We start from the raw sequence: 23,467 nt of genomic DNA on the forward strand, positions 1-23,467 counted from the left end.
TTGTAGTTATTTTTATTAGTATATTGGTAGTAATAATATTAATTAATTTCTGTACAGTTTTCACCAGCCTTGCAACTTTGTTCTTGTAATTTTTACAAAAAGTGAGTACATCTTTTGATAAGTTTTGACTTGCATTTTTTATACCAAATTCCATTTGCAGCTCACCATTCAAGTCCTGTGAGGTTTTTAATAATTTGGGAAGTTTCAGTTTAGAAGGGGGCTGGGGGCTTCAAATGATTCGTACAGAAACAATGGATGATAATTTGGTGTTCAAATTTAAAGCTTCTATCCTCTGTTAATCCCAGATCTTTCCCTGCCCCCAACCCCCAGCCATCACTATCTTGCTGATGGTTGGATCTAAATGAAGTTTTGGCGTAAATTATACCAGCTAACCAGGGGTTATCAGCCCTCTGTTGAGGGTTAAGTCACTAAATGGTAAAAGTGATAATAGTCCTCGGCTGGCCTCCCCCAAATCATGTGTCAAACTCCAATAAGTGTTGGTCTAGCACATTTACACATTACTCTGTGACAGCTCTAAGTTACTCTAGCCTGAAGGTGCAGACCTGACGTGTTAACAAGGATGCTTTTACCTTTAGGCGATCAGAAGTCTCCTTTCGACCGTGACTTTAATTGCCGATTACAGATGGAAGTGAAGTTTGCAGGAAGCAGAACATTCACGCATAAGGAGGGCTAAAAGCTCAATGCATTTGCAATGAGAGTTACTTTTAAAGATCAAACTCTGCTCAGATTTGTCACAGCATTTTAGAACGTGAAGGGATCTGAGGGGTCTTCAAGCTATAATTGCCTTCTCTTACAGACGAAGAACTTCAGGCTCTGAGAGGTTAATTAATTGCCCAAGGTCATATATAGCAGTGCTTCTCAAACTTCAATGAGAATAAGAGTCACCTGAGGAGACCCTGTTACACTGAAGATTCTGATTCAGTAGGTCCGAGGTGGGACGTGAGATCCTGCATTTCTAGAAGCTTCCAGGGGATGCAGCAGCTGCTGGTCCATTCTGTGAGTATCAAGTATATTCCATGAGGGGAATAAGAAGTCAGGATTTTTTGATACCAAATTATTGATTTATTTTACCACCTGGGTTATCCCTTGTTGCAGAAAACCACAAAGGCTTAGAGTGATGATGGTCATTTATCACTTGGGGGGAGTGGTGTACTTTTTAATTAACTAGAGTCTGAATTTGCAAAATGTTCAAGAAAATTGTCAACAAGTGGATTGATTAGTTAATTTGAATGTCATCAAAGTGCTTGAGCATTTTGTGGTGGATACTGTGGTCTGTCCCACAGAAGAACCATTTTTAGGAAGAAGAATGAAATCCTACACTTACAGAAGTGTTGTCATACATAGCCCCCAGCTTCTAGTCTCCTATAAAAATGGCTTCAGATCACGAAAGCCCCAAGGTCATCACCCAAGGTCATGCCTCTTTCCCAGGAGGTGCTGCATCCAATGCCTGATCCATGGACACACCAAATGCTCATTTTTTCTGGTCCCCAATTATGTCGTGAGTTATGAATTGAAATATATATCTCTAAATTCGTGTGTGGGAGTCCTAACCCCCAGTGCCTCAGGGGTGACTGTATTTGGAGATAGGGCCTCCAAAGAGGTAATTAAGGTAACATGAGGTCATCAGGGTGGTGGACCCTACTCCAATGCGACTAGTGTCCTTACGGGAAGAGGAGATTAAGACACATATACGCACAGGGACAATCCTGTGAAGACGTGAGGAGGAGACCAGGAGGTGGTAGCTATTAGGAAGCCAAGGAGAGAGGCCTCAGAACGTGCAACGCTGTGCACACCTAGTTCTCAGCCCTAAAGCCTCCAGGACAGTGAGAAACCACAGTTCTATTGTTTAAGCCCCCGAGTGGGTGATAGTTTGCTAAGGCAGCCCAAGCAAAGTAACACGACATGGCTGGTGGTCGTCACAACTCCCACACGGATCCCTTGGCTTGTGGTGTAAGACCTTTTGAAATGGGGAATGCCAAGTGGGAATCTCTGAAACTACTGGCTAAAACAGTACATAGACAAATGTTTGTGATGACAAAATGACGCAGTGCACGGAGTAGTACATGTTCTGGAACAAACTCAATAAGTATTAGCAGGTTCACTGGATGTTAGTTATTACTGCTCTGTGTATCCTTGCTGGGCACTTTCTATCCAAGCTCAGTTAAAGAAAGCCATCTTATAATACCACAGCTAACACACACCTGCATTTAATTCTAATAGAACTGTTTGGAAGATGAAATGAGTTAATATATAGTAAATACTTACAACTCCTAGCATATGCTTATTGCTTAAAAACGTTGATTATTATTGATATTAACTTTCTATTCTACTGGTAAACAAAGAAAGCCCATAATTTTGGGTTTACTCTTCCAGGAAACATAGAGTCATTATGAGTTATAGGTCATAAGAGAAATTTTTAGAAAGATTAGTCTGGCCGAGAGCAAGGGAAGGAGATTAGATGAGAAAAAAAGACCAGCACTGTTGACATTTGGACCAGATGATGCTCTGTGGTACGGGGCGGCTGTTTTCCTTGTGGGTATTTAGCAGCATCTGTGCTTCCCGAATAGCAGCTCCCCAGTTAGACAACCAAAAATGTTTCCAGACATTGCCAAACGCACCCTGGTGGGCGGGGGGTAAAACTGCCTGTGGCTGGGGAGGCTGGACTAGATGGAAGGAGGAATATACTTGAGTTGGGGCAAGAACAGAGGGATTGGTGAGAAAAGGTATTGTAGGAAGGGATGGGAGGAGTTGGTGGTTAATCAACTCAAAGATGTCGAAGGAAAGAAGAAATCCAAGACGATCGCGAGTTTTGTGTTTGTTATCTGAATAATTGGGATGATGTATACAGAAAGAGGAAAGCTGGTTTATATATAGAAGTAGGTGAGCTTTGGTTTTTCATTTTCTAGTGCAAAATTCTGGGGGCTAACAACTACTTTTTTTTTTTTTTTTGTGCCAGGTGATTTTGCACACATTATCTCATTTACTATCCTTAACTACCTGGCAAGGTAACTCAGCCTTTTCCTTTGTCTGCATACATTATGAGATTTTGAGATTAAGTGACCTTCTCAAGGTCACAAGGATTTTAAATGGTGGAGCATAATTTGGACCCACATTTCCTGACTTCAAAAAGCATGCTTTGTTCATTGCCCTTGGCTGCCTTCTTGGGGTACAGAAGTGAGTTCTAGGGGAAGGAGATTTGGAAGCTACCAAATCAGCACACAGGGTGAGAGAGGCTTACTTTTCCCAGGCTGTGAGGACACCAGAATTTCATTGTCTTGCTTTTGTCTACAGTGAGCTAAAACGGTGCATGGCATTTGCACGACTATAGTCCCAAAGAGGTTTTCGCTTACATCTGGCCTTTTCCAGCAAGCAGACAGCTCAGACGTGCAATTGAAACCTGACAACCAATGCACACACTTACTCTGACAGTGAATCACGAGCTGTGTTGTCTTGGCTTTAAACAGAAGGCACATTTTCACAGCTGGATGCCAACCCCACCTCTATTCCTCATGGGCTTTCTTCAAGAGCTGCTTTCTTTTCAGCCATGCTCAAATCCCTTCTTCCTGCTTTAGAGCAGGTGCACCAGGCACGGGGTGGAGCAGGGATGGACCTCAGGCCAGTGAGCAAAGCGATGTGAGTATCACAGACGCTAGGGTGAGCTCATTTTTCTTGAGAATTACACTGCTGGTGCTGGCTCTCAAAAGGTTTAACTTCCACATGCCTGCTTAGAGCAAAAATTAAAGGTAACGGTTAACACGACAATGCTCCTGTAGAAAGTGGTTCAAAAGAGAAAAGCTGTCCATGGACATACACAGAGATGTCTCAGAAAGGATTCATAGTCAATTGTCAACGACGGGTGCCTCTGGGGAAAATCAGCATAGAGACAGGTCAAGACCATTTGCTTTTCACTGTCCCTGATTTTTGAACATTTGAATTCTTCGCTACATGAATGTGTTATTTGAAAAAGAAGCACTTTGCGGTAGAAGTTGCTAGAGTGCTGACCCTTGCGGTGTGGATAGTGAGTGGAAAGGGGCAGGAGGGGACCTTCTGGAGGTGCTGATAATGGTCTGTTCCTTGAGCTGGGTGTTGGTGAGCCAGGTGTGTGCACTGTGTGAAAATTCATCACTGTCCACTGATGACAAGTGCACTTCTCTCTAAGCACATTATATTGTAATAAAACATTCAGTATGGTCAAGAAGTTAAGCCAAAAAAAATGTCCATAATAGTACATTTGGCAGAGTGGGTGTGATTCATTCGTTTATGCATTTATTTTAAAAAGCCCCAAAGTGTGTTTCTTGTGTTTACTTTGCGACACAAACCGAGAGGATGAAAGTGACTAAGGCAAGCTCCTTCGCCTTGGGAAGACCCAGCCTTGCGATGGGGAAGAAGCTGTATTCCCACGAAGCAGGCCGTGCGTATGCTTCCCACAACTGCTGTCTCTAGTGACAACACATTGGGGCTTCAAACAACATGAAGTTATCATCTTAGGGTGCTGGAGTTTAGAAGCGCAGCACGGTCGCACAGGCTAAAATCAAAGTGCGTTTGTGTTGGAGGCTGTGGGGGGAATCTGCTTCCTTGCTTCTTGCAGCTTCCAGAAGCTTCGTACATTCTTGACTCATGGTCTTTTCCTCCATCTTCAAACTCACCCATCCCAACCTCTTCTCTTGTTGTCACATCGCTTTTTTTTTGACTGTGTGTCATTTGCTTCCCTCTTTTTCTTCTTTCACATGGTGGGTAATGACATTGGATCCACCAGGAAAATCCAGATGACCTGAAGGCAGGGCAAGAAGACAGGTGGAGACAGGTGTGCGTGAGGGCCCCACGGGATGCCAAAGAGGGGAAACCACATATAAGGCTGTGATGAGAGTGTTGTGCAGCAGCTGGCCCGGGTCCAAACCCGATGAAGGGTTTTCCTGGGGCAGCAGCTTCTAACCAAATCTGAAGGAGGAGTAGGAAATAAACGGGAAAGAAGAAGGGGACAGAGAATTTCAGGCAGAGGGGTCAGCCTGTGCAAGATTCAGTGGGCGGCGGGGTGAGCACATGGTACTTACGAGAAGCTGATGAGCAACATGGTGGCCAAGGTCAAGGACAGAGAGTTAAAGGGAAAACATCAGGCTGAAGCCCAGCGCTGCCTTTTCCCCCAGCCTGGGAGACCCTGCACCTTCTGGTTCCTGTCTGCTTCATTGGTCTCATCTTCTAAGACAAATGGGAGACCACAAAGGACTCTAAACCGAGGAGGACATCCCCAGGGATCACAGCCTCAAATTAAGAAAGGTCACGGCGGCTGTGGGGTTTCCGTGTTTTGCAGGAGGGAGCAAGTTCAGGTGAACGGGGCCCGTGGAAATCTCACCTATTGCCACGCAGGACCTCGTCAGTAGCATCTTTGCGGTGACAGACAGTAACACATTTGCGCAGAGTTTTTTGGAAGCTTGAGAGGAACACAATTTCACTTTGCTAAGTGTCTCTTACTCTAAAAATGACCTTCAAGTCGATATGCTTTGCGGGTTACTCAATATGGGAGGGGGCTGCCAATTAGGAATTATGTCTTTGTCATCATCTTGCTCTTTGCACAATTAAGGCTCTTCATTTAATTTCTTCTAGGCAGCAGCAGAGTTGGGGGCCTGGGACACTATACACGTGGTACTTAAGATTTGGATACAACTGCTCCCTATGTGAGTTTTTCAGTAAGGGTATTGTCCTGGTTTTCATGCTGGTCCATAGCCATGCGCAGGACTCTGTCCTGTTCGTCTCTATGCCCACAATATGTTAGAACATAATGGCTCCACAAGCATTTGTTGAATTAATACTGAGTCCTTTCATGAAGAAGAGACGATCTACAGAATATGTCACTTTGAAAGCTTGCTAGAGTTCCAGGTGAGAAGTCTAAATGTAGTCTTCTGCTTCATTGACCATAAATTACTAGAAATTGAGGGTCTATTTTATGTCATGGGCCACGAGGAAGGAGCAGAACGAAGGAGAAAGGGACACTGGCTGTGAGCCAAATTCCCAAAGCTGCCTTCATGGAAAACAATGTGGCACTATGTCAATAATTGCAACCACAACTACTATTTATTCACAGCTTAAGGACACAACTGCTGAGCTAAACATGCTCACGTCCAGCCTATTTAATTTTTACAACAACCCGGTGGTTTTATGCTTTAGTTATCTATGACGGCAATAATGCTGCATGACAAAAAGCTACAAAACCCACAATAAGAAGTAACGATTGCTCACGCACCTGGGGTCAAATGAGAAGAAATGAGGCAGCTTTGCTGATCTTAGCCAGCTCACTCATGTCGAGGGGTCAGCAGGGTATTGGCTGATCTCACCAGGCTTTGGCTAGAGTGGGTCTGCTCCAAGGACCTGTCACCCTCCAGGGGACGAGCCCGAGCACGTTCTCGGGTTGGGTGCAGAAGGGCAAGTGCACAAGCCTCCATTCGTTGGCATTCCGTTTTTTCACATCTCATTGGCCAGAGCATATCACTAGGCTGGTCCAGATTCACAGGATGGAGGAACAGATTCTACATCTTTAGTGAAACTTCATAGTCACATAGCGGAGGGTGTAGATACTTGGAGGATAAAGAATTAGACCACTGATGAAATAAATCTACCACAAGTAGGTAAAGTTAACCTGATTTTTATGAGGAAATGGAGGCTAACATAGCTCTGTCTCCCCTCAAAATGATGGTAGAGCTGAGTTTCAAACACGGCTCTCCTCTAGTTCCACCTCACATTTGTTTTGTTGTCATCCTAATTTCAAGGAACACCAGTGCTCTTGGATAGGCAATACAAGCTCTGGCTCCAAGCTGAAACTGTTGAGACAAATGAATCAGATTTTTCCTCTGCAAGAAACTGGAGCCATGGTGAAGGAAATGAATCTCCTCAACCAAACACATTGGGTGCTGTAAATGGAGGGGCAAAGCAAGGGGTGGTGGACCCTGAAGGGAAGAGACTCAGGGGAGCCCTAAATGGAAGAGAGTAGAAAGTTTTTCTCCAAGTTGCTGATATTTGAGTGGACGTGGAAGATGAGAAGAGCTCCCTGAGAAGAGCAGATTACCCCGTACACAGAGTTACAGACACAGAATGGGGCTCTTGGATGTTAGCTGTGTGCGCAGTATGCCTAGAACACAGTTTTCAAAATGTAGTGGCATCAGAATTATCTGGAATATTTCATGAAAAGGCATCCTCAGGGATCTACCTTCCGAGATTCGGAGTCAGCCGGTCTGGCCTAGAGGCCAGGATGCAGCTTTTTACCCAGCAGCTCAGTCATTCTCATGTGGGTTGTACATGAACCCAGAGTTTGAGAAACACTGTGTGAGGTGAAGTGGCCGAGAGAAAGTGGGAGGTGATGTGGTCAGGCAGCTGGGGCTACTCATGCTCCATGACACACATTTTAATTACATCTCACCATGTACTGATACTATACATACCACTGGGAAATAAGGCAGGAGGGAGGAAATTGGCTATGGAGAAAAACGTGGCTCTGGCTCCTGGCCTGGCTCCTAGGCATGGAGGCGGCAGCTCCCCGCTCTCTATTCAGTGCCGACTGGTAGACTTCCCGGTGAAGGACGGCAGGGGGAGGAGTCAAGTGTCTGCTTACTGTGCAAGGTAATTTGTCTCAGATCCATCAAACAGGCTTATTTGTACCTTTATTACATTCCTCCGCTTGCCCTCAGTGTAGTGCTGGCAAGAATCAATGACTTAGGATGCATTCACCAATAATAATAAAGAACTTTGGGAATGGTAGGACAAAAATTCGTTTCCCATTTTACAGATGGAAAACTAGGACTTGGGGACAGGATTAAAATCTGTTTTTTATGATTTCTAGTTCAATTCTCATTCTAGAATGCTCTCGTCCACCTAAGCCAGGCAGGGGAGTATGAATCCTAGCTCATGACCTAAGAAGCGGTATAACAGGGTTATGTTACCTCCCAACCCTCCTGCGTCTATATATTTAACAGGCATTTCCTAAGCACCAGTGAGCCGCAATAGTAGGTCCAATGCTTTGAAGAGCCCCAGTTCTTGTTCTCATTGTGTTTACAATTTCAAATTAATTACACTTTTGATGGGTGCTGTAATTACAAATGAAAGTCAGAAAGTGTTGTGAATATTCTCATCTGTCCAAACATAAATGTTCTCAACTGGACTACCAGACGTGGATGATGTCACGTTGCTTTGTTGCAGAGTGAAGGATTCGGAAAAGGAATATGAGAAGGAGAAGGTCAGAAGAGGAGAGAACCGCAGTGAGTTAAATGGCGGCTTCCCAAAATATATGAACATGTCCTAGTCCCCAGAAACTGTCAATGGCAAAAATGTCTTTGCAGAAGTAATTAAGGATCTTGAGATAAGATCACCCCCTATTATCCCAGATCATTCAGTGGTGAATGTCCTCACAAGAGAGAGATGATTGGCACACAGAGACAGAGGGGACGGTCACCTGAAGATAGAGGCGGAAATTGGAGTAGGGCAGCCATAGTCAGTGAACACCCAGAGCCACCAGAAGCTAGAAGAAGCAAGGGGCACTTCTCCCCTAAAGTCTTTGGTGGGATCAAGGCTCCGAGACACCTTGAGTTTGGACTTGTAACTTCCAGATCTGTGAGAGAATAAATTTGTGCTGTAAGCCACCCGATTCATGGTAATTTGTTGCGACAGTGTGAGGAAACAAGCACAAGAGCCAAGGGACAGTAGGCATGCAGACACCAGGGTGAGACAGACAGGCGTGTAGCCCCGACATTTAGGAGGCGTTCACCCTCAGGGCCCTGCAAGCTCGCGGTTGGCCGTGGCAGGAGCCGGAGAGTGAGCCCCAGGCACCTGGCTTGACTCAGTGCACGAAGGGGCCTACACACAGTAGGTGAGCAGCACATGGCCCTTTGATTTTATCTTTTTGTTTTTGACTCCCTGTAATGTCCTTACTTATCATCTGATAAGTAGGAAAGAAAAACAGCAATAATCACGTGGTCCACTGTTAACCTGCAACATCTCCCCTCATTTCTGTAAATAGCTTCCAAGCTGGGAGACATACCTCTAATTTCATAGGTGGAAGCCTGTGGCTCAGAGGTGATGGTGACTTTTCCATGTGTTGGAGTTTGGGCGAAAACCCAGATGTCTGTGACTCCAGCCCAGACACACTGCACTGTTGAAAGCATTAGTCACTCGCGACTCACTCACAAGCCTTGAATGCCTCCTTTGTTCTGATCACTGCTGATGTGCTCTTCACTTTTAATTTGGAGCAAGACATTCTGCCTTGAGGTGGCTTGTGGTCTAGTAAAGGGGGGAATAGCTAGACTAAACCACTTAGAATAAAGAAAGGAAGAATAAGATACATTTTAAATAGGAGAATAAGCAATAATGAGGGAATGCCTGGCCCTGGAACCCTGCATGTTGGTAAACAGGGACACACAACACACAACCCAAGTGCCAAATTCTTGTTTCTGTATGAAATCATTGGATCTGAGGTTACTTCTACTTTTTGGTTGGACCAAGAAGCCATCCCATAGCCCTTTTCTGGTGAGTTTCAGTGTTTAAAATATCTCCAAAGCGAGCTAGGAAACAACTTTCCATTTTGCCAATGTTTGCTTTTCAGTGTTTTGAATGAATCTCCTCTGCAAACTGCTAAGCTAATTGAACCACCACCATTTCAGCTGGAAAAACACTGTGCTTTGCCAAAGAGCTCTGCTTGAGTGCTCGGCTGCACCGACCAGGGGCCAGGGCTGGGGGAAATCACTGTTTTCAGCCTTAATGCCAGGTGCAGAACACAATGTTTTTGTTTTGATTTGATCTGTTTGGGGAAGAATAGGGGCTGACATTTGAAGGGGAACTTCATGCTCCTCACAGATATTTTGTTTATTTATTTATATAGGTTCAGCATTGCAAAGAATGAGTAACTCAGAGAGGTCAGGGGAGTTGCCCGAGTTATTATAGGTAGAAGGGATGTGCTCAGGCCCCCGCCCAGGTTGACCCATTCCTGGCAGTGCCACGTGGGCTCAGACCATAGACTAACCATTGAAACACAAGGAGAATTGAACGTCCTCCGTGATATCTGTGTTTGATTCAATTTAAGGGCTGGGACGTGAAGTCAGTTGTATATGACTCTGTGTCCTTGTTTGATTACGTCTTGTGTCCAAACAGGCCATTCAGCCTCTCATGAATGTAAGGCACTTAAAAAAAAATGCTCTGAAAATTCTCTGAAAAGAAACATCAAAATTAGCCATGAATCAAATTTCTTTGAGCAAAGTATTATCTAATGTTAAAAAAATTCAACTTATTTTCTTGCTAGGTTTATAAAACTGGGGTAATTCATCATAAAACCAGGTAGCATGTGTGATGTGTTCCTAGAAGCGTGCTGGTGAATAGTCAGATTCTTCTCTCCAAGTTGAAGACATAACTTAGGAACATGGCGGGAAAAGTGTCTACTGGTGTTTTCACATAACGGGGAACAAGATGAGGTATATAAGTCACCTCTGACTTAAGATCGGCAAAGGGACACTGACACTTGGCAAACTTAACTAAATCTCTTAAAAAGGGAAAGACGGGATGCTGAACTATAACTCACTTTGAAAAAAAAAAAAAAAACTTATCAAAAGAAATTAAAATTCTGCTCAGTTCCAGGCTTAGCTTTTTAATGGGTGAAACTTACCTAGGTTTTGGCAAAGATCATTTGACATTTTGAGGTTATGTGAACTCTTCTATAAATGGGTAGCTTTTGAGATATGAACAGTTGACTAAATGACATAGCTTTATTACTTTTATGTTTATGTTTACTGTTGTATTCATTATTATCTAGTATGTTTCAGAGACTTTACCGAAACTATCCCAAATAATGGCTGCCTGATTCTGGGAGATGGCTATGCTAATCGCATTTTATATTGGGGAACATGGAGGCAGGAAGGGGTTTAGGATTCCACCCAAAGTCTCAAAGTCAGTAAGTGGCAAAGATTGGATTTCAATGAAGGGCTATTTGTTTTCTGTCTCCAAAGCTGAGGGTATTTTGGGTTTTGTTTTATAAGCTATAGGCATGTTGACATTTAAGGTACAGCACTCATAGCCTCTCCTAAAACAGGAGGTGGTGATGCTAAGAGAGCTGGGGCTGCACCTGTGACCCGCTTGGGTTATCCCTCTCCACTTCTGCTTCTGTTTTCAAAAAGTGGCGTCCTGTATGTGCTTCTGTCCCGGTCCCTTCTAGGGCTGGAGGTCTGTTAGAGCCCCATGCTGTGCTCACCACTTTTCTCTTCCCCCTTCTCTTATTTTCACACTTAGTATATCAGCTCCCACGTGTCCCAGGCGGGTGGGCGGGGCTGAGGTCCCCGGGTGGGAGCATGCAGATGCCGGCAGCCACTGTTTTGGATAATTGCTGGTACTATTCGGAGCACTTTGGGCGGACTTTTCCCTTGGCTTTCGCGGTCCCACTGACAGCTCTGTTCTCAAAGATGTGGTCTTTCGTCTGCGACTCCATGTTTAGAGCCCCCGAGAAGAACTGTAAACTTGCCTTGTGTCAAAGGGCGGAAAGGAGAACTGAAGTAGACCAGAGCCCCGCCTGGAGGGGACTCAGGTGGCAGTGTCCCCAATGGTGAACCGTGGAAGGAGTTGCTGTACAAGCCAGGGGTGGAGGGGGTGGTGGTAACTGCACTCCAAACAGACTTGGTACCTGGCAGGAGGGTGCGCGCTTCTCACAAATGAGCGGCTGGTGACAGACTGCATTTCCTCTGTTGGCAAAAGAGGACTGGGTTGGTGACTGTGCCCTCCCCTGCTCCAGGCATGTCACCCTGTCACCTGGCTGTCTGTTCTGGTCCTCTGACCCATGAGGTCCAGAGAGGGCTGGCGGGACTCTGAAGCCTTCCCCAAGGTTTTTGTAAATTCCCGGGCAGTCTGTATCTCAAGGTCACATCAGGTTTCAAAAGGCTGCGTCTCCCTGGGCACTCTGTGCTCCTTGCTTCTGCTGATTTCAAATGTGAGACTCAATCCTTCCTTCAACTTCCGTAAAAAGAAAAAGAAATCACTACAATAACACTAGAAACAAGTTATTCATGAGCGAAGAATCTTAACTGGAGGAAGGGCATGTTGAAGAAACAAATTTACACTATGGAAATGTGAGTGACTTCGAGCTGAGAGGAAATACCCTCGTTCTGGGGAAGCCTCCTATAACCTCTGCCCGCTTCCAGGGCAACCCTGGGCTGTGAACATGGCATGTGCAGGCAGTCCCCAGTGCAGGGGAGAACAGCAAGGCTGTCCTAGGAGTGGCACTTTCTCTGCCTTCACCTTTCTGTCCTCTGTGCTTTGACTGCCAACATTACAACCCAAGAGATGCCCCAGGGCAAGGCTTACTCTGCTCCAAGACACAATCCCTACACTGAAGCTCCCTGTCTTCTTCCATTCACTGAGACTCCAGTCGAATATATCAGGTACCCACCTGGGGATAGGGTTGCATACATACAGTATCTCGTATAATTATCATCAAAATTCTCACATGTGGGAATTACGTCTCCTCTCTTTAAATTATAAGGAAAACTTTTAGCTTAGAGAGAAAAGCTAACTTCTCCACTATCACAGTGGGCACAGAGCCTAGGGCCCGAAATATAAAAATGTTTTAATTTCTTTTAAAATGAGAAAACAAACAAACAAAAAACAACCAGAAATAAACTTTAGGTAAAAGAAAGATGTTTTAGCCAAAAACAAAAGAGAATCCACCAGAAAATGTTTTGGCATACGCTATTAATATATGTTTCTTTATGCCAACACAATCATACGTGATCATTTAATATGCTTGTTATGGAGGAGGAGGCGAATGGACGGGAAGTGCCCAGGTAGGGCCCACGGACGCCATCGTGCATCCTTGTTTGAGAGATGAAATGAGTTTCCATGTCACTGAACTACTAATGAATAGTCTTGAGCTGTAGCTCTGGTTTCCTGATTTTGTGAGTAGAGTTTATTTCTTAAAAGCACAGCTGTCTGTTTACCTGGGTGTCCTGCTCTGGACTATCTGGCAGATTCTGTGCCTCACAGAGAACATGTAGGCTGGACTGTGACACTGGAATTTCACTCCTCCTGTCTCCACTCCTCACACAGTCAGCAGCTGGTCAGTTTTTCCAGAGCACTGAGGTGTTATCATCAATGTTAGTCTCTACCAGAGAAGGCTAATTCCAGTAACAATTTCACTGGGGAAAAAACTTACCCGCGGGTTTGCAATTTGGATGTATCTATGTGGCATGCATGAAAGATTTCCAGAAGGAAGCCGTGTCTGAAGGATGAAGCCCAGACAATCTTGGGTGCTTTCCTTGGTCCCCTTGGCTCTGCCGATTGAGGGACACACAGGTCACCCCATGGCCAGCAGGACCAAATTCCTTTATGATGACTGGCTGGAGAACTCCCCTTAGGGTGTTATGGATATGGATGTAAACCCCACATCAACCCAGATATAGAACCTGGGAGAATGATTTCTAAGTTGTTGCTACAAGCATTTAAAATAACAAACTCATTCAGGTTGGGGTTGGGGGGCTTTGACAATATCCTAATAGGACACCCCACTCAAAGTCAGGGAGGGACTCGCAGAGGATGTCCCACCCTCAACACCCACCTCCTCGATGGGAATCTTGTGGGAGCTAAATCCACCCTTACATCTCCAATGATTAAAAAAAAAAAAAAGAAAAATCCAACTTCAGGATTTCCCCTGTGAATTACAGATGTTGGTGGGACTCCACACATTTTGTGTGAGCGTGTTCCTTCCATGCTGTTCTTGCAGCGGAGTAAAATGGGAAGGGATAGAGGGTGGCTGACTGGTGCTGCGAGGGGTCCGCTCAACCTAGGACTCAGCTGGCCGGAGAGTGATTAAGTTTTCCAGAACTACCCTGTTGGGAGGGCGCCGAGAATCCATTTGGGGTCTCCAGACAGTGAGATAGATGTAAGAGGATGGGCCTGGATCCACACCAACATGCAGTCTGACTTTGAGCAAGTTACTTAGAATGTTTTGTTACTGCATGAAGTTGCAACATGCCTGAAATGTGGAAAGGGTTCAAGGGATTTGAGCCCAATGTCTTGTTTGGTCTCTGACTCTTACTATCAGCATCAATGGGTGGAAGGGAGGGGAGAGGAGAGGTTCTCCCAGCCAAGGCAGTCTTACGGGCAGAGCAGATTCTTCCAGTCAAATGAAGTCAGGACAGGGTTTGCCTGGCTCCTGGTGGTCCCTGGGAGGAGAGGACAGCAGAGCTGAAGTGTGAAGGAGATGGAAACTAAAGTTTCAGCAAGGGAGCTTTCACAACCCACTGCGGGAAGAGGAGAGAGGGCGTGGAGTGCGGACAATGGGAAAGCTGGGGTGCGGTGGGGGAGGTAGGAAGGGGGCTCTGAGTCTGAGGCTGCCCTGCGCCCATTGCCTCAGTCTCTTGGAGCCAGGCCTCTGTACACCAGACCCTTCTGTACTCGTTTCTGAACCTCACCCAGAGCCGTCCTGCGATGGGAAAGGGAAGGAGACAGCTTGCATTTACAGTCTTAGAACACAAATGCTGGCAAGACCAGGACTCCTAGAATCCAGCCAGGACCACAGGGCTGCATTGGTCCCCAAATTCTGAGAGAACCTCTCATCTGGATTCTCCCCACAAGCCAAGAGCCAGGGCCGGGCCAGCTCCTTTCCCCTACCCCAGGGTCTTCTGTTCTCCATGGGCCCCGCCCTAAGCACACTGCTTTTCACATTGTAGGAATTCCAAGCATCTTATTGTCATCATGTGAATTAATTTTCTGAATGTTACAAAGATCATTGTTCCTGCTCAGCTATACAAATGCATACATTTCACTACCTATACAATCAATAATCACGATTTTACTTCATTTGCCCTCACAACAATTATTGTGAGGTTAACTAGGGAATGGGGACTTGGGCTGTGTAGTGGGTAGAATTGGGCCCCTGAGAAAGATATGTTCAAGTCCTGACCCCTGGGTACCTATGAACTTGACCTTATTTGAAAATAGGATCTTTGCTGATGCAATCATGTTAAAATGAGATTATATTGGAGTCGGGTGGGTCCCAATCCAATGACTGGTGTCCTTATAAGAAGAGGGAAATTTGGACATAGACAGAGATACTTAGGGGAACACCGAGAAAGACAGAGACAGATTGGAGTGATGCGTCTACAAACCAAGGGTTGCCAGCGGTGACCAGGAGCAAGGGGAGAAGGACACAGTTACTAGCACCTGACTTCTGACTTCTGGCCTCCAGAACTCTGAGAGAATAAATTTCAGTTGTTTCAAACCACCCAGTTTGCAGTACTTTGTTTACTGCAGCCCCAGGAAACTAATACAAGCTCAAAGGGGTTGAGCAATTTGCTTTATAAATGCTGCTGCACGGTTGAGCCGTAGGAGTCTCGAGCACCCAGGGTTGGCTTCCTGGGAACCCTGTGCAGTTCCGTCCAACCTTTTCTCAGTCAGGTCAGAAGATCCTGGAAACAGTCAAGCACAGGCTGAGGCTGGGTCAAAATGCAAAAAATCTGTGTTTCCACGGAAGTGCGTTTGTGCGTGTGCGTTCTTTCGTTCTCCTGATTTTCCTCTTTGTTTAAAAGCAAAGCTTATTTATTACAGAAGATTGGAAATATGCAGAAAAGCAAACTGCCAGTGGGCGGGCTAACGTCCTATGCAGTTAATGACCTCGTTTGGGCTTCCAGGCCTTTTCCTGTCTGTTGTGCCAACGTGTGAAGACAATCCAGTCTGTCTAAATGTCCAGTTTTCCCCAGATGTGGAGAATGGTGCAACCCAAGGTAGAGAAGGCTGGAAGTTCACCTCACAAATAGGCAGAAGGCACATAAACAGAGAGCTGATTTTAAGAGAAATCAAGTAAAAAAGGGGGAATTTAATATATTGTTCATGGACAGAGGAAACACCCACCAGGGTATTTTACGGAGAAGGTGGCGTTCCTCCGGAAGTCAATCTATGTGAGAAACAAGGAAACAGACAGCAGATGTGGTTCTCTGCTCACAGGTTTGCATCCTCAGCCCACATCTCCAGCAGGTCTCAGCCACTCTGATCTGAGAGGGAAAGTGGGATGGACAAAGCCACACCACCATTTGGTGGCAGAGTCTGTACTGCATCTGTCGCTTCTTCCCTCTGAGTTCTGCATGTCTTTGAGCAAAATCCTTTTTTTTTCTTTTTAATTAAAACAGTTGTCCATGTTGTTTGAAGATAAATCCAGCATGGAAAAAGCCCCTTTCTCTGTTGTGGCTGTTCTTACCTCTCTCTCATTGTCATTGCTTCTCTGCCATTGTCATTGCCACTGCCACTTTCAAGACGTTCTATTACTCACTGTTGGGCATCTTTCTAGACTTACCCAACACACATGCATTCAGACATACACACAGTTCCCAGGCTTTAGCAAATAGAAATATAGCTGTTTGCTTTTAAAAAATAATAGATCATGAATATGTTTCTATATCGGTGCATGTATTTGTGCCTCCTTAAAACAAAACAAAACAAAGCAAAACAAAACAAAACAAAACAAAACAAATGTCTGAATGATACTCCATAACACAGATGAACAGACTGCATCGTTTGCTCAGTAATGGACCTTGAGGAAGCCGCCAGAATTTAGGTGTTGCTGAATGAAAGCCTGAGGCCTGGCCCATGCACACGCCTGCGCGCCTCCCTCAGAAGCCTCCTAGAAATGTAACTGTTAGATCAATGGCTGGGGTTTATTGAAATTGTAATCCTATATTTTACCATTATTCAATGACTGCAGTTAGGGAAGTTTGCTCTAGTTCTCTGCAGGCAGTAGCATTTTTTCATCAGACTTTGTTTAGGACATTGCTGGGAATCTGTAGTGATTTTAATTTCCATCTTTTCCACAAATGAAGGAGCTGCCCAGTGTCTTTGAAAGAACCCTTTTCCTCTATGTAAGCATCCAGAGTCATCTGCCATTGCTTGCAACAAAGACCCCCAATTAAGCGGCAAACAAGGTGTTAAATATTGTTCCAATGCGTGAGACTGCAATAAATCTTCCCCACAAGTTTGCAACAAAGACTTCTTATCATCATGGTATAAACAGGGAAACTAAGACTGAAAAAACACAGTCTCATGCAGCCAGATCAAGCCAGAATACAAGTGTAAGTCCACTCGGCTGTCAGTCTCTGCCTTTCAAATGCACCATCCTGATCATGTGTCCTGTCTTCAGTCACCACTGGTTCCGAGCATGGAACAAAAAGACTGCAAAGGGAAAGTAGAACTGGACGTAGCCCTGGGGGGATGAGATACAGAGGAAGTGTGAGAAATTTGAACTTGACCTGAGAGTTTACATGTGAAGAGCGCCCTAAGCAGCGTGGAGACACATAGGAGGCGTCAGTCAGTGTCATACCCATATCCCACCTCCCTTCCCCTGCAGGATGCGCCATTTCCCTCATATCCATGTTGGTCTAAGCTAACACATGAATGTCAGACTTATTATCATTAATTTTAATTTTATAACAATTTTCTCCATTCTCTGTAAAATTTCTCTTCAAATGTTATAATCTGTTCGGCTCGGGCATATTCATACTCATTATTTAACCTTGGCTAATTTTGTGAATACTTCTCTCCAAAGCTCCCCACACACATTCTGCAATAACACAGCATTTAAAGTAAAGTAATCAAGATTTCTTGTGATATGACATCTCTTTTCATTTGTTCCACGTCTCTTCATTATTTCACTCCTTTTTTCTTTTAGTAGCTAGGAGCAGCGGACTTAAATGGAGCAGAAGCAATGAAGAAAAGCTTAAATTAAGAACAGGAACAGATGTGTATGTGCCTGAGTGTGCTGTAATCCTCGGATAACAATGGAAAATATCCTGAACTTTAAAAAATGTAGAAATTGTGATGCAGACGGGGGAAAAATACTGGACTTAGTTAGAAACCCAAGTTTTGTGTTTTTTTCTTTCTTTCTTTTTTTTTTTTTTTTTTAACTTCATTCCTTTTTAACCTTGGGAAAATTCCTTTAAGTTCTATAAAACATTGTTTCTCTATTTTTCCCCCATAAATTGCTCATAATCTCCCCAAAGAGGATAGTGATATATAATTTCATAGTAATTATGAGGATTGACAAAGTGCAAATAACTCAACCCAAACCATGTGGCGTATTATTGGGAAAGCCGGCCTTCGGACCCATATAGATCCGGCATCAAAACTGCCTCTATTCCACAAAAAGACAGTGAGGAAGATTGTTAGAAAGTAGAGGGCATCACAGTGAAGGTGCTCATGGGTCTCAAGCCAGGCAAGTGGAGAGAAACCAGGACAGAAAAGCCGACAGGGCATGGAGAGAGTCCCAGGTCAGGGTGACCTTGGAACCCGAGAGGATAAGGCAAACTGGTGTCAGACCTAGATTCGGGACACCCTGTACTTACCTGTCCTCAGGAGTGGAGATGGCTAAATGCCTGGGCCAAGGACATACACCATGCTTTTGGGTAAGACATCCATTCACCGTCCATCTACTCACCCCTCCAATGTGTGTTGAGCTCTTTTTACATAGAAGATATGATGCTAAGTACTGAGGATGCAATTCTGAGCAAACTGACTCGGTTCCTGTCTTCTTAGAGTTTATAATCGAAAGGAGTCTCAAGAATCATTAATAAAATAGTCACATAAATACATGGCGTTTGACCTGAAAGGCGGTGGGCACTCACTGGGAGAAGAGACGTGAGGATCGTTTCTGACATTTGGACATCATGTGGAAAGGTTCGAACCTGGTCTTTCAGTTCCTCAGTTGTCCCGTGCTTCCTCTGTGTGGCTGCAGGACCAGGACCCGGCAGTGGAGCGTCGGACACCCAATGGGGCAGGTGGGCAGGGCCCGCCCACACAGGCCGCAAGAAGCTTTTGTCTTTAACACAAGAGCATGGAGAAGCCATTTAACACACTGGACATGTTAGAGTCAGTCTCCTCCCCTTCCCCACTCTCCCCCCGTAGCATTTCCTACTGTCAGCTGACTGCTTTTGTAGGTGTTCCAGTCTCAGGGCGTCACTTAATGATGGGAACATGAACACAATGGCAGCTGCTGTCCCCATGACTTCTCTGCCCCAGCCAGTCCCTTTGAAGTCTGGGTGACCATTTCAAAATGTAAACAGATGATCACTTCACCATCATTGTTATTGCTCAGCTATACGAATGCCCCATAGCAATGTCCACACACAAACACCTTCTCTGCGGGGCTTTGCCTCCACCGTCTCTAGCTGCCACCGCCACACACTGGGGGCCAGCCCTGCACTTGGAGTGCTAATGCTTTCTGGGCAATACACCCAACAGCCCTCTGGGAAGGTGTCCCCACCCTTCTATAGCAGATGGGGCATGGGAGTTTGGGGAGGGTAAACGAGTCTCTGTTCTGCACCTAGGCAGTCACAGATTGGCATTTGTGCTTATATTTTGGTCTGTTTTATTTTACTCCAGAGCCCTGGCTCTTTCATTTTTACCTTTCTGCCATCTGGGAAGGTGAACTCAGAGCACCTCCTGCAAAGACGGATCTCGGGGACAATCAATGCTGCGTCCAGAGGAGTCTCAGGGTGGGGGTGGGGGTCTTCAGGAGAACAGGGTAATGATCTGCGATTTCTCCTCTGACTTTCTAACTACCATCGTTTGTAATTAGCTTCTGAATAATACCACTCTCTGCTACATTCTAATTGTTAAAAATCATACAATCAAATTTTCCATTAAAATAAGAGTGCATCATTATTGGTGTAATTAGGTGTAAATTATGGTTTTAGGGAAATTGGGTCTGCTATTTTCCTTCTCTTTCCCTTCTTTTCTCTCTCCCTTCTTTCCTTCCTTCCTGCCTTCCTTCCTTCTCTTTTTCCTTCCTTCCTCCCTCTTCCTTCCTTTAATTCTCATTACTTCTTTCTTTCTGTCTCCTGTATATGTGAATTGTGGTGTGTGTGTGTGTGTGTGTGTGTGTGTGTGTGTGTGTGCTACCACAGCATAACCCAGCTTATCCTTCCTGATAATTCTTCCATTCTCCCTACCCCTGTCGGATCTGCTGTTTGGCTGCGCCACTGACAAATGAGGGTGGATGAAGGGGAAAAAATGGTCTGGTTTTATGTAGATGGTGCAATTGTAGTTCTCCCTTAACTGTTCAATGCTCTTTGACATGGTGAATGTCTAAAATGCCAACTCTTCCCTCGTGGGATGTTTTAGGAGTTCCTTATAGTATAATAGCTGGGATCCTCTGTTTGCAGTATTTCCTGAGATGGGAGATGCTTGATTCTGCAATGGCTTTTAACGCTGCCTCAGTTCCTACTTCTGGTGGCAGGCCTCCAGTTGCTCGCTGCAGGTGTCTACTTTCCCCTGTGGGAAGACCTTTTGGAGAGGGTCCTTTCAGACAACACTAATGCCACTGTCCCCTAGGCCATAGGAAGCTTGCCCTTGCTGCCTTGTGCCCTCTGTAGCTTTCTTTCCTCTGTCTGCTGCTGGGGCAGCCCCAGGCAGTCTGTCCCCTGTCGGCAAGCGTCCAACACCTCCCAAGGCCCTGCGACTTTCAGGCACAAATCACTTTATGAGGAAGCTCCCTCACTGCGCTCCATGGAGCCCACGGTCAGCACTGGAAGTCAAGGCCCCCTCACATACCTGTTTTCACATTCCCAGAGAGAGGAAGACAATGATGTCTCTAGCCATCCTTCTAGAATGACAACTTTCTCGGAGAAACCTCTCCAGTCAATCTGCTTAATGAATCTCTGGGCATCTCTTATAGTCAGGTTGGTGGTGAGTGTTGGGCTATAGGTCTCAGGACTTGTTTTGTCCGTCTCTGGGCAGGTCTAGCGCCCTCTACAGGACATATAGACAATTGTCCTCTAGTGTCCCAGCTTTGGGATTGCAACAGAAATTACGGAGACAAACATATTAATTTACCACTCTGCAGAGGTTTAAACGATTACCATGTCGCCCAGGAAGAGTGAGAAGTTCTGTTTGACCAGAGTAATTGTTTTTTGGCTAGAAAAGTGGTAGAGTGTGGGGATGGGCAGGCAGGCTGGGCCTGGGTGATAAAAGCCCGCACGGTCCTGTTTTTCATGATGCCGAGTATTATGCCTTCTAGTCCATCTTGCTCTGGACTTACAGGGGTCTCCCTCCATTCAGGCTGTACCCCTTTTTCCCTAACTGGATTATTTTTACTACCTGTAGAGGGTTGACTAGTGTCCCTCTAAAATTTATGTCTGCAGAACCTCAGAATGTGACCTGAGAAATAGGATCTCTGAAAATATAATGAAGCTGAGGTCATACTGGGTTAGGGTGGACCCTACCTCCAATGACTGGTGTCCTTATAAGCAGATAGGAGGACATGCTGCATCACAGAGAAGAACACCATGTGAAGATGGAGACAGATATTGGAGTGATGTATTATAGCTACAAGCCACTGATCACCAAGGAAGGTGAGGGCCAACAGAAGCTGGAAGAGGCAAGAAAACAGCCTCTGCTAGTTTCTAGAGCCCTACAGGCCTGCTGACAGCTCGGTTTGGACGTCCGGCCTTCAGAACCATGAAAGAATGACTTTCTGTGGTTTGGAGCCACCCAGCCTGTGGTAGTTTGTTATAGTAGCCACAGGAAATGAATACACGAATCCATTATTTCTATATCCATTTTCCATTTTCTCCTCCAACTGGAACACAAATCCTTAGGATGGCAGGACTGTGCCTCTTATTTCTCTGGATTTCCCCCAACATAGTGCTCTGATGTGGAGATATTTGTTACATATTTGCTGCAATAAAAGCATTTACATATAGTTGATAATTAGCTGTAATTTGAAATCACTTCACAACAAATTGGAATTTTATACTAAACACGCAGAAGAAGTGTGGATGGAAGAAATGAATAATTATATGCTGTTTACCTCCTACCATTGTTCCAGCCTCATGATAGATCCCCTCTCCAATTAACTTCAAATTCTCAATTATTTGGGTCAATTCATATTCTTTTGCGTCGTTAGTCAACCCATGTAAGCTTCATTGGAAGGAGTGAACTGATTTAAAGAAACAGAGTGAAATAAAAACAATTTTGAAATTGTAAGTAGACAGAAGATTATTAAAATAACTTGGATAATGGATTTAGGAGAGTGTAATTTTAAAAAATTATTTGTAGAGTGCTGATTGTTCAATTATTAGAAAGCACAAAAGGAAAGCTACTGTGGATTTTCAATAACAAATGTTTTATGTAGTATTTTTCTGTGAATTGGTCAGAGGAGGGTACTGTAACTAAGACCCTTGTTTGACTGCATTTTCACCTTGACCATTTATTTTAAAACATCTCTCTGTTACGCAAAAAGAAGTGTTTGAGATAACAGGACACGATAAAAACGGAATTGTTCTTATTGTATAAAATAGTATTAATTTAAAATGAGGAAATGGGGATAAAATTATCAAACCAAGTAAAATGTAAGAATTAATAAAAAAAGAAATTAAATACATTCATTTTGCCCAGTGTGTGCATTGTGGGTGTCATATGCATGATCACACATAAAAACGATTACAGAAGTGGAGGGAAACACACCTGACTTGCATTAGAAATGTTAAGGTTTCAAGTTAAATGTCTTGCATGGAACATTTGGATTGGGCATGTCACTTCTGAATTATCACAAATTCCACGTTGGTGGGCTCAGATTAATGAGGACCGAGTGCATATGTAAAATGAAAGTAATATATGGGCAGTGTTTCCTCATTCCTTTCCTAATAAGTCATTCCCAGATGGCGAGTTATACCCCAGAGCCTAGAGTTTTCAAGTTGTGTTAATTTTTTCCATCTTACTTCCTGCTGATCGATACTGCTACCAAAAGCTGCTTTCTGCAACGAATACAATTTAGCTAATGAGGAAGTAGGCAGCATTTCTGTTGAAATTATGGATTGTGTGCTGAGAAAGAGGCCTCTCCATATGTCACTTTCATCAGAGTGAGAGAAAGGAAGATTCATATTATTATTTTATGTTGGCTGGAATGGCTTAAGTCGCTGGCTTTCTATATTTGGGGGCTCTAATCTTTGTAAGTGGGCACTTTCTGCCAATAATATGTTACCAGCCAGTGGCAGACTGGAAGTGAGAGTCCTGGTCTAGTCTCTTACTTTATTTTCTTAGGTGACCTTTGGCCATGTGTTTGATCCTTAGAGGTGACAACAGTTCACTCTAGCCAGACTCCTCTAAGCCCTCTTCTAGGCACCAACCTTGGCCTATAACGATTTGGACAAACACTACCGTAGTTTCTCACAGCACAAGGCCCTAGCATGACCCTAGCCCCACTTGAAGGCTCAGCCTGAGAAAATTCAAGGCTGCCAAAAGAATTGACCGTTCCACTTAACACCTGAAGAAGGGACCTGTCCCCCGGCCTCTGTGGGAGGGTAGGAGCAAACCCAGATGGATTGCTCATGGATCAGTCTCTCCCTCCTGCTCTCCATAATTTTCCACTTCCCCGACTCGGCTGAGCCCCCGATTCTCCGCCCCCTTTTCCCTCACTCTCCCTTTAAAACACCTGTCACCTTTGTAC

This window comes from Rhinolophus sinicus, linkage group LG02 (genome assembly GCF_036562045.2).
Source record: "Rhinolophus sinicus isolate RSC01 linkage group LG02, ASM3656204v1, whole genome shotgun sequence".
NCBI classification, from domain to species: Eukaryota; Metazoa; Chordata; class Mammalia; order Chiroptera; family Rhinolophidae; genus Rhinolophus; species Rhinolophus sinicus.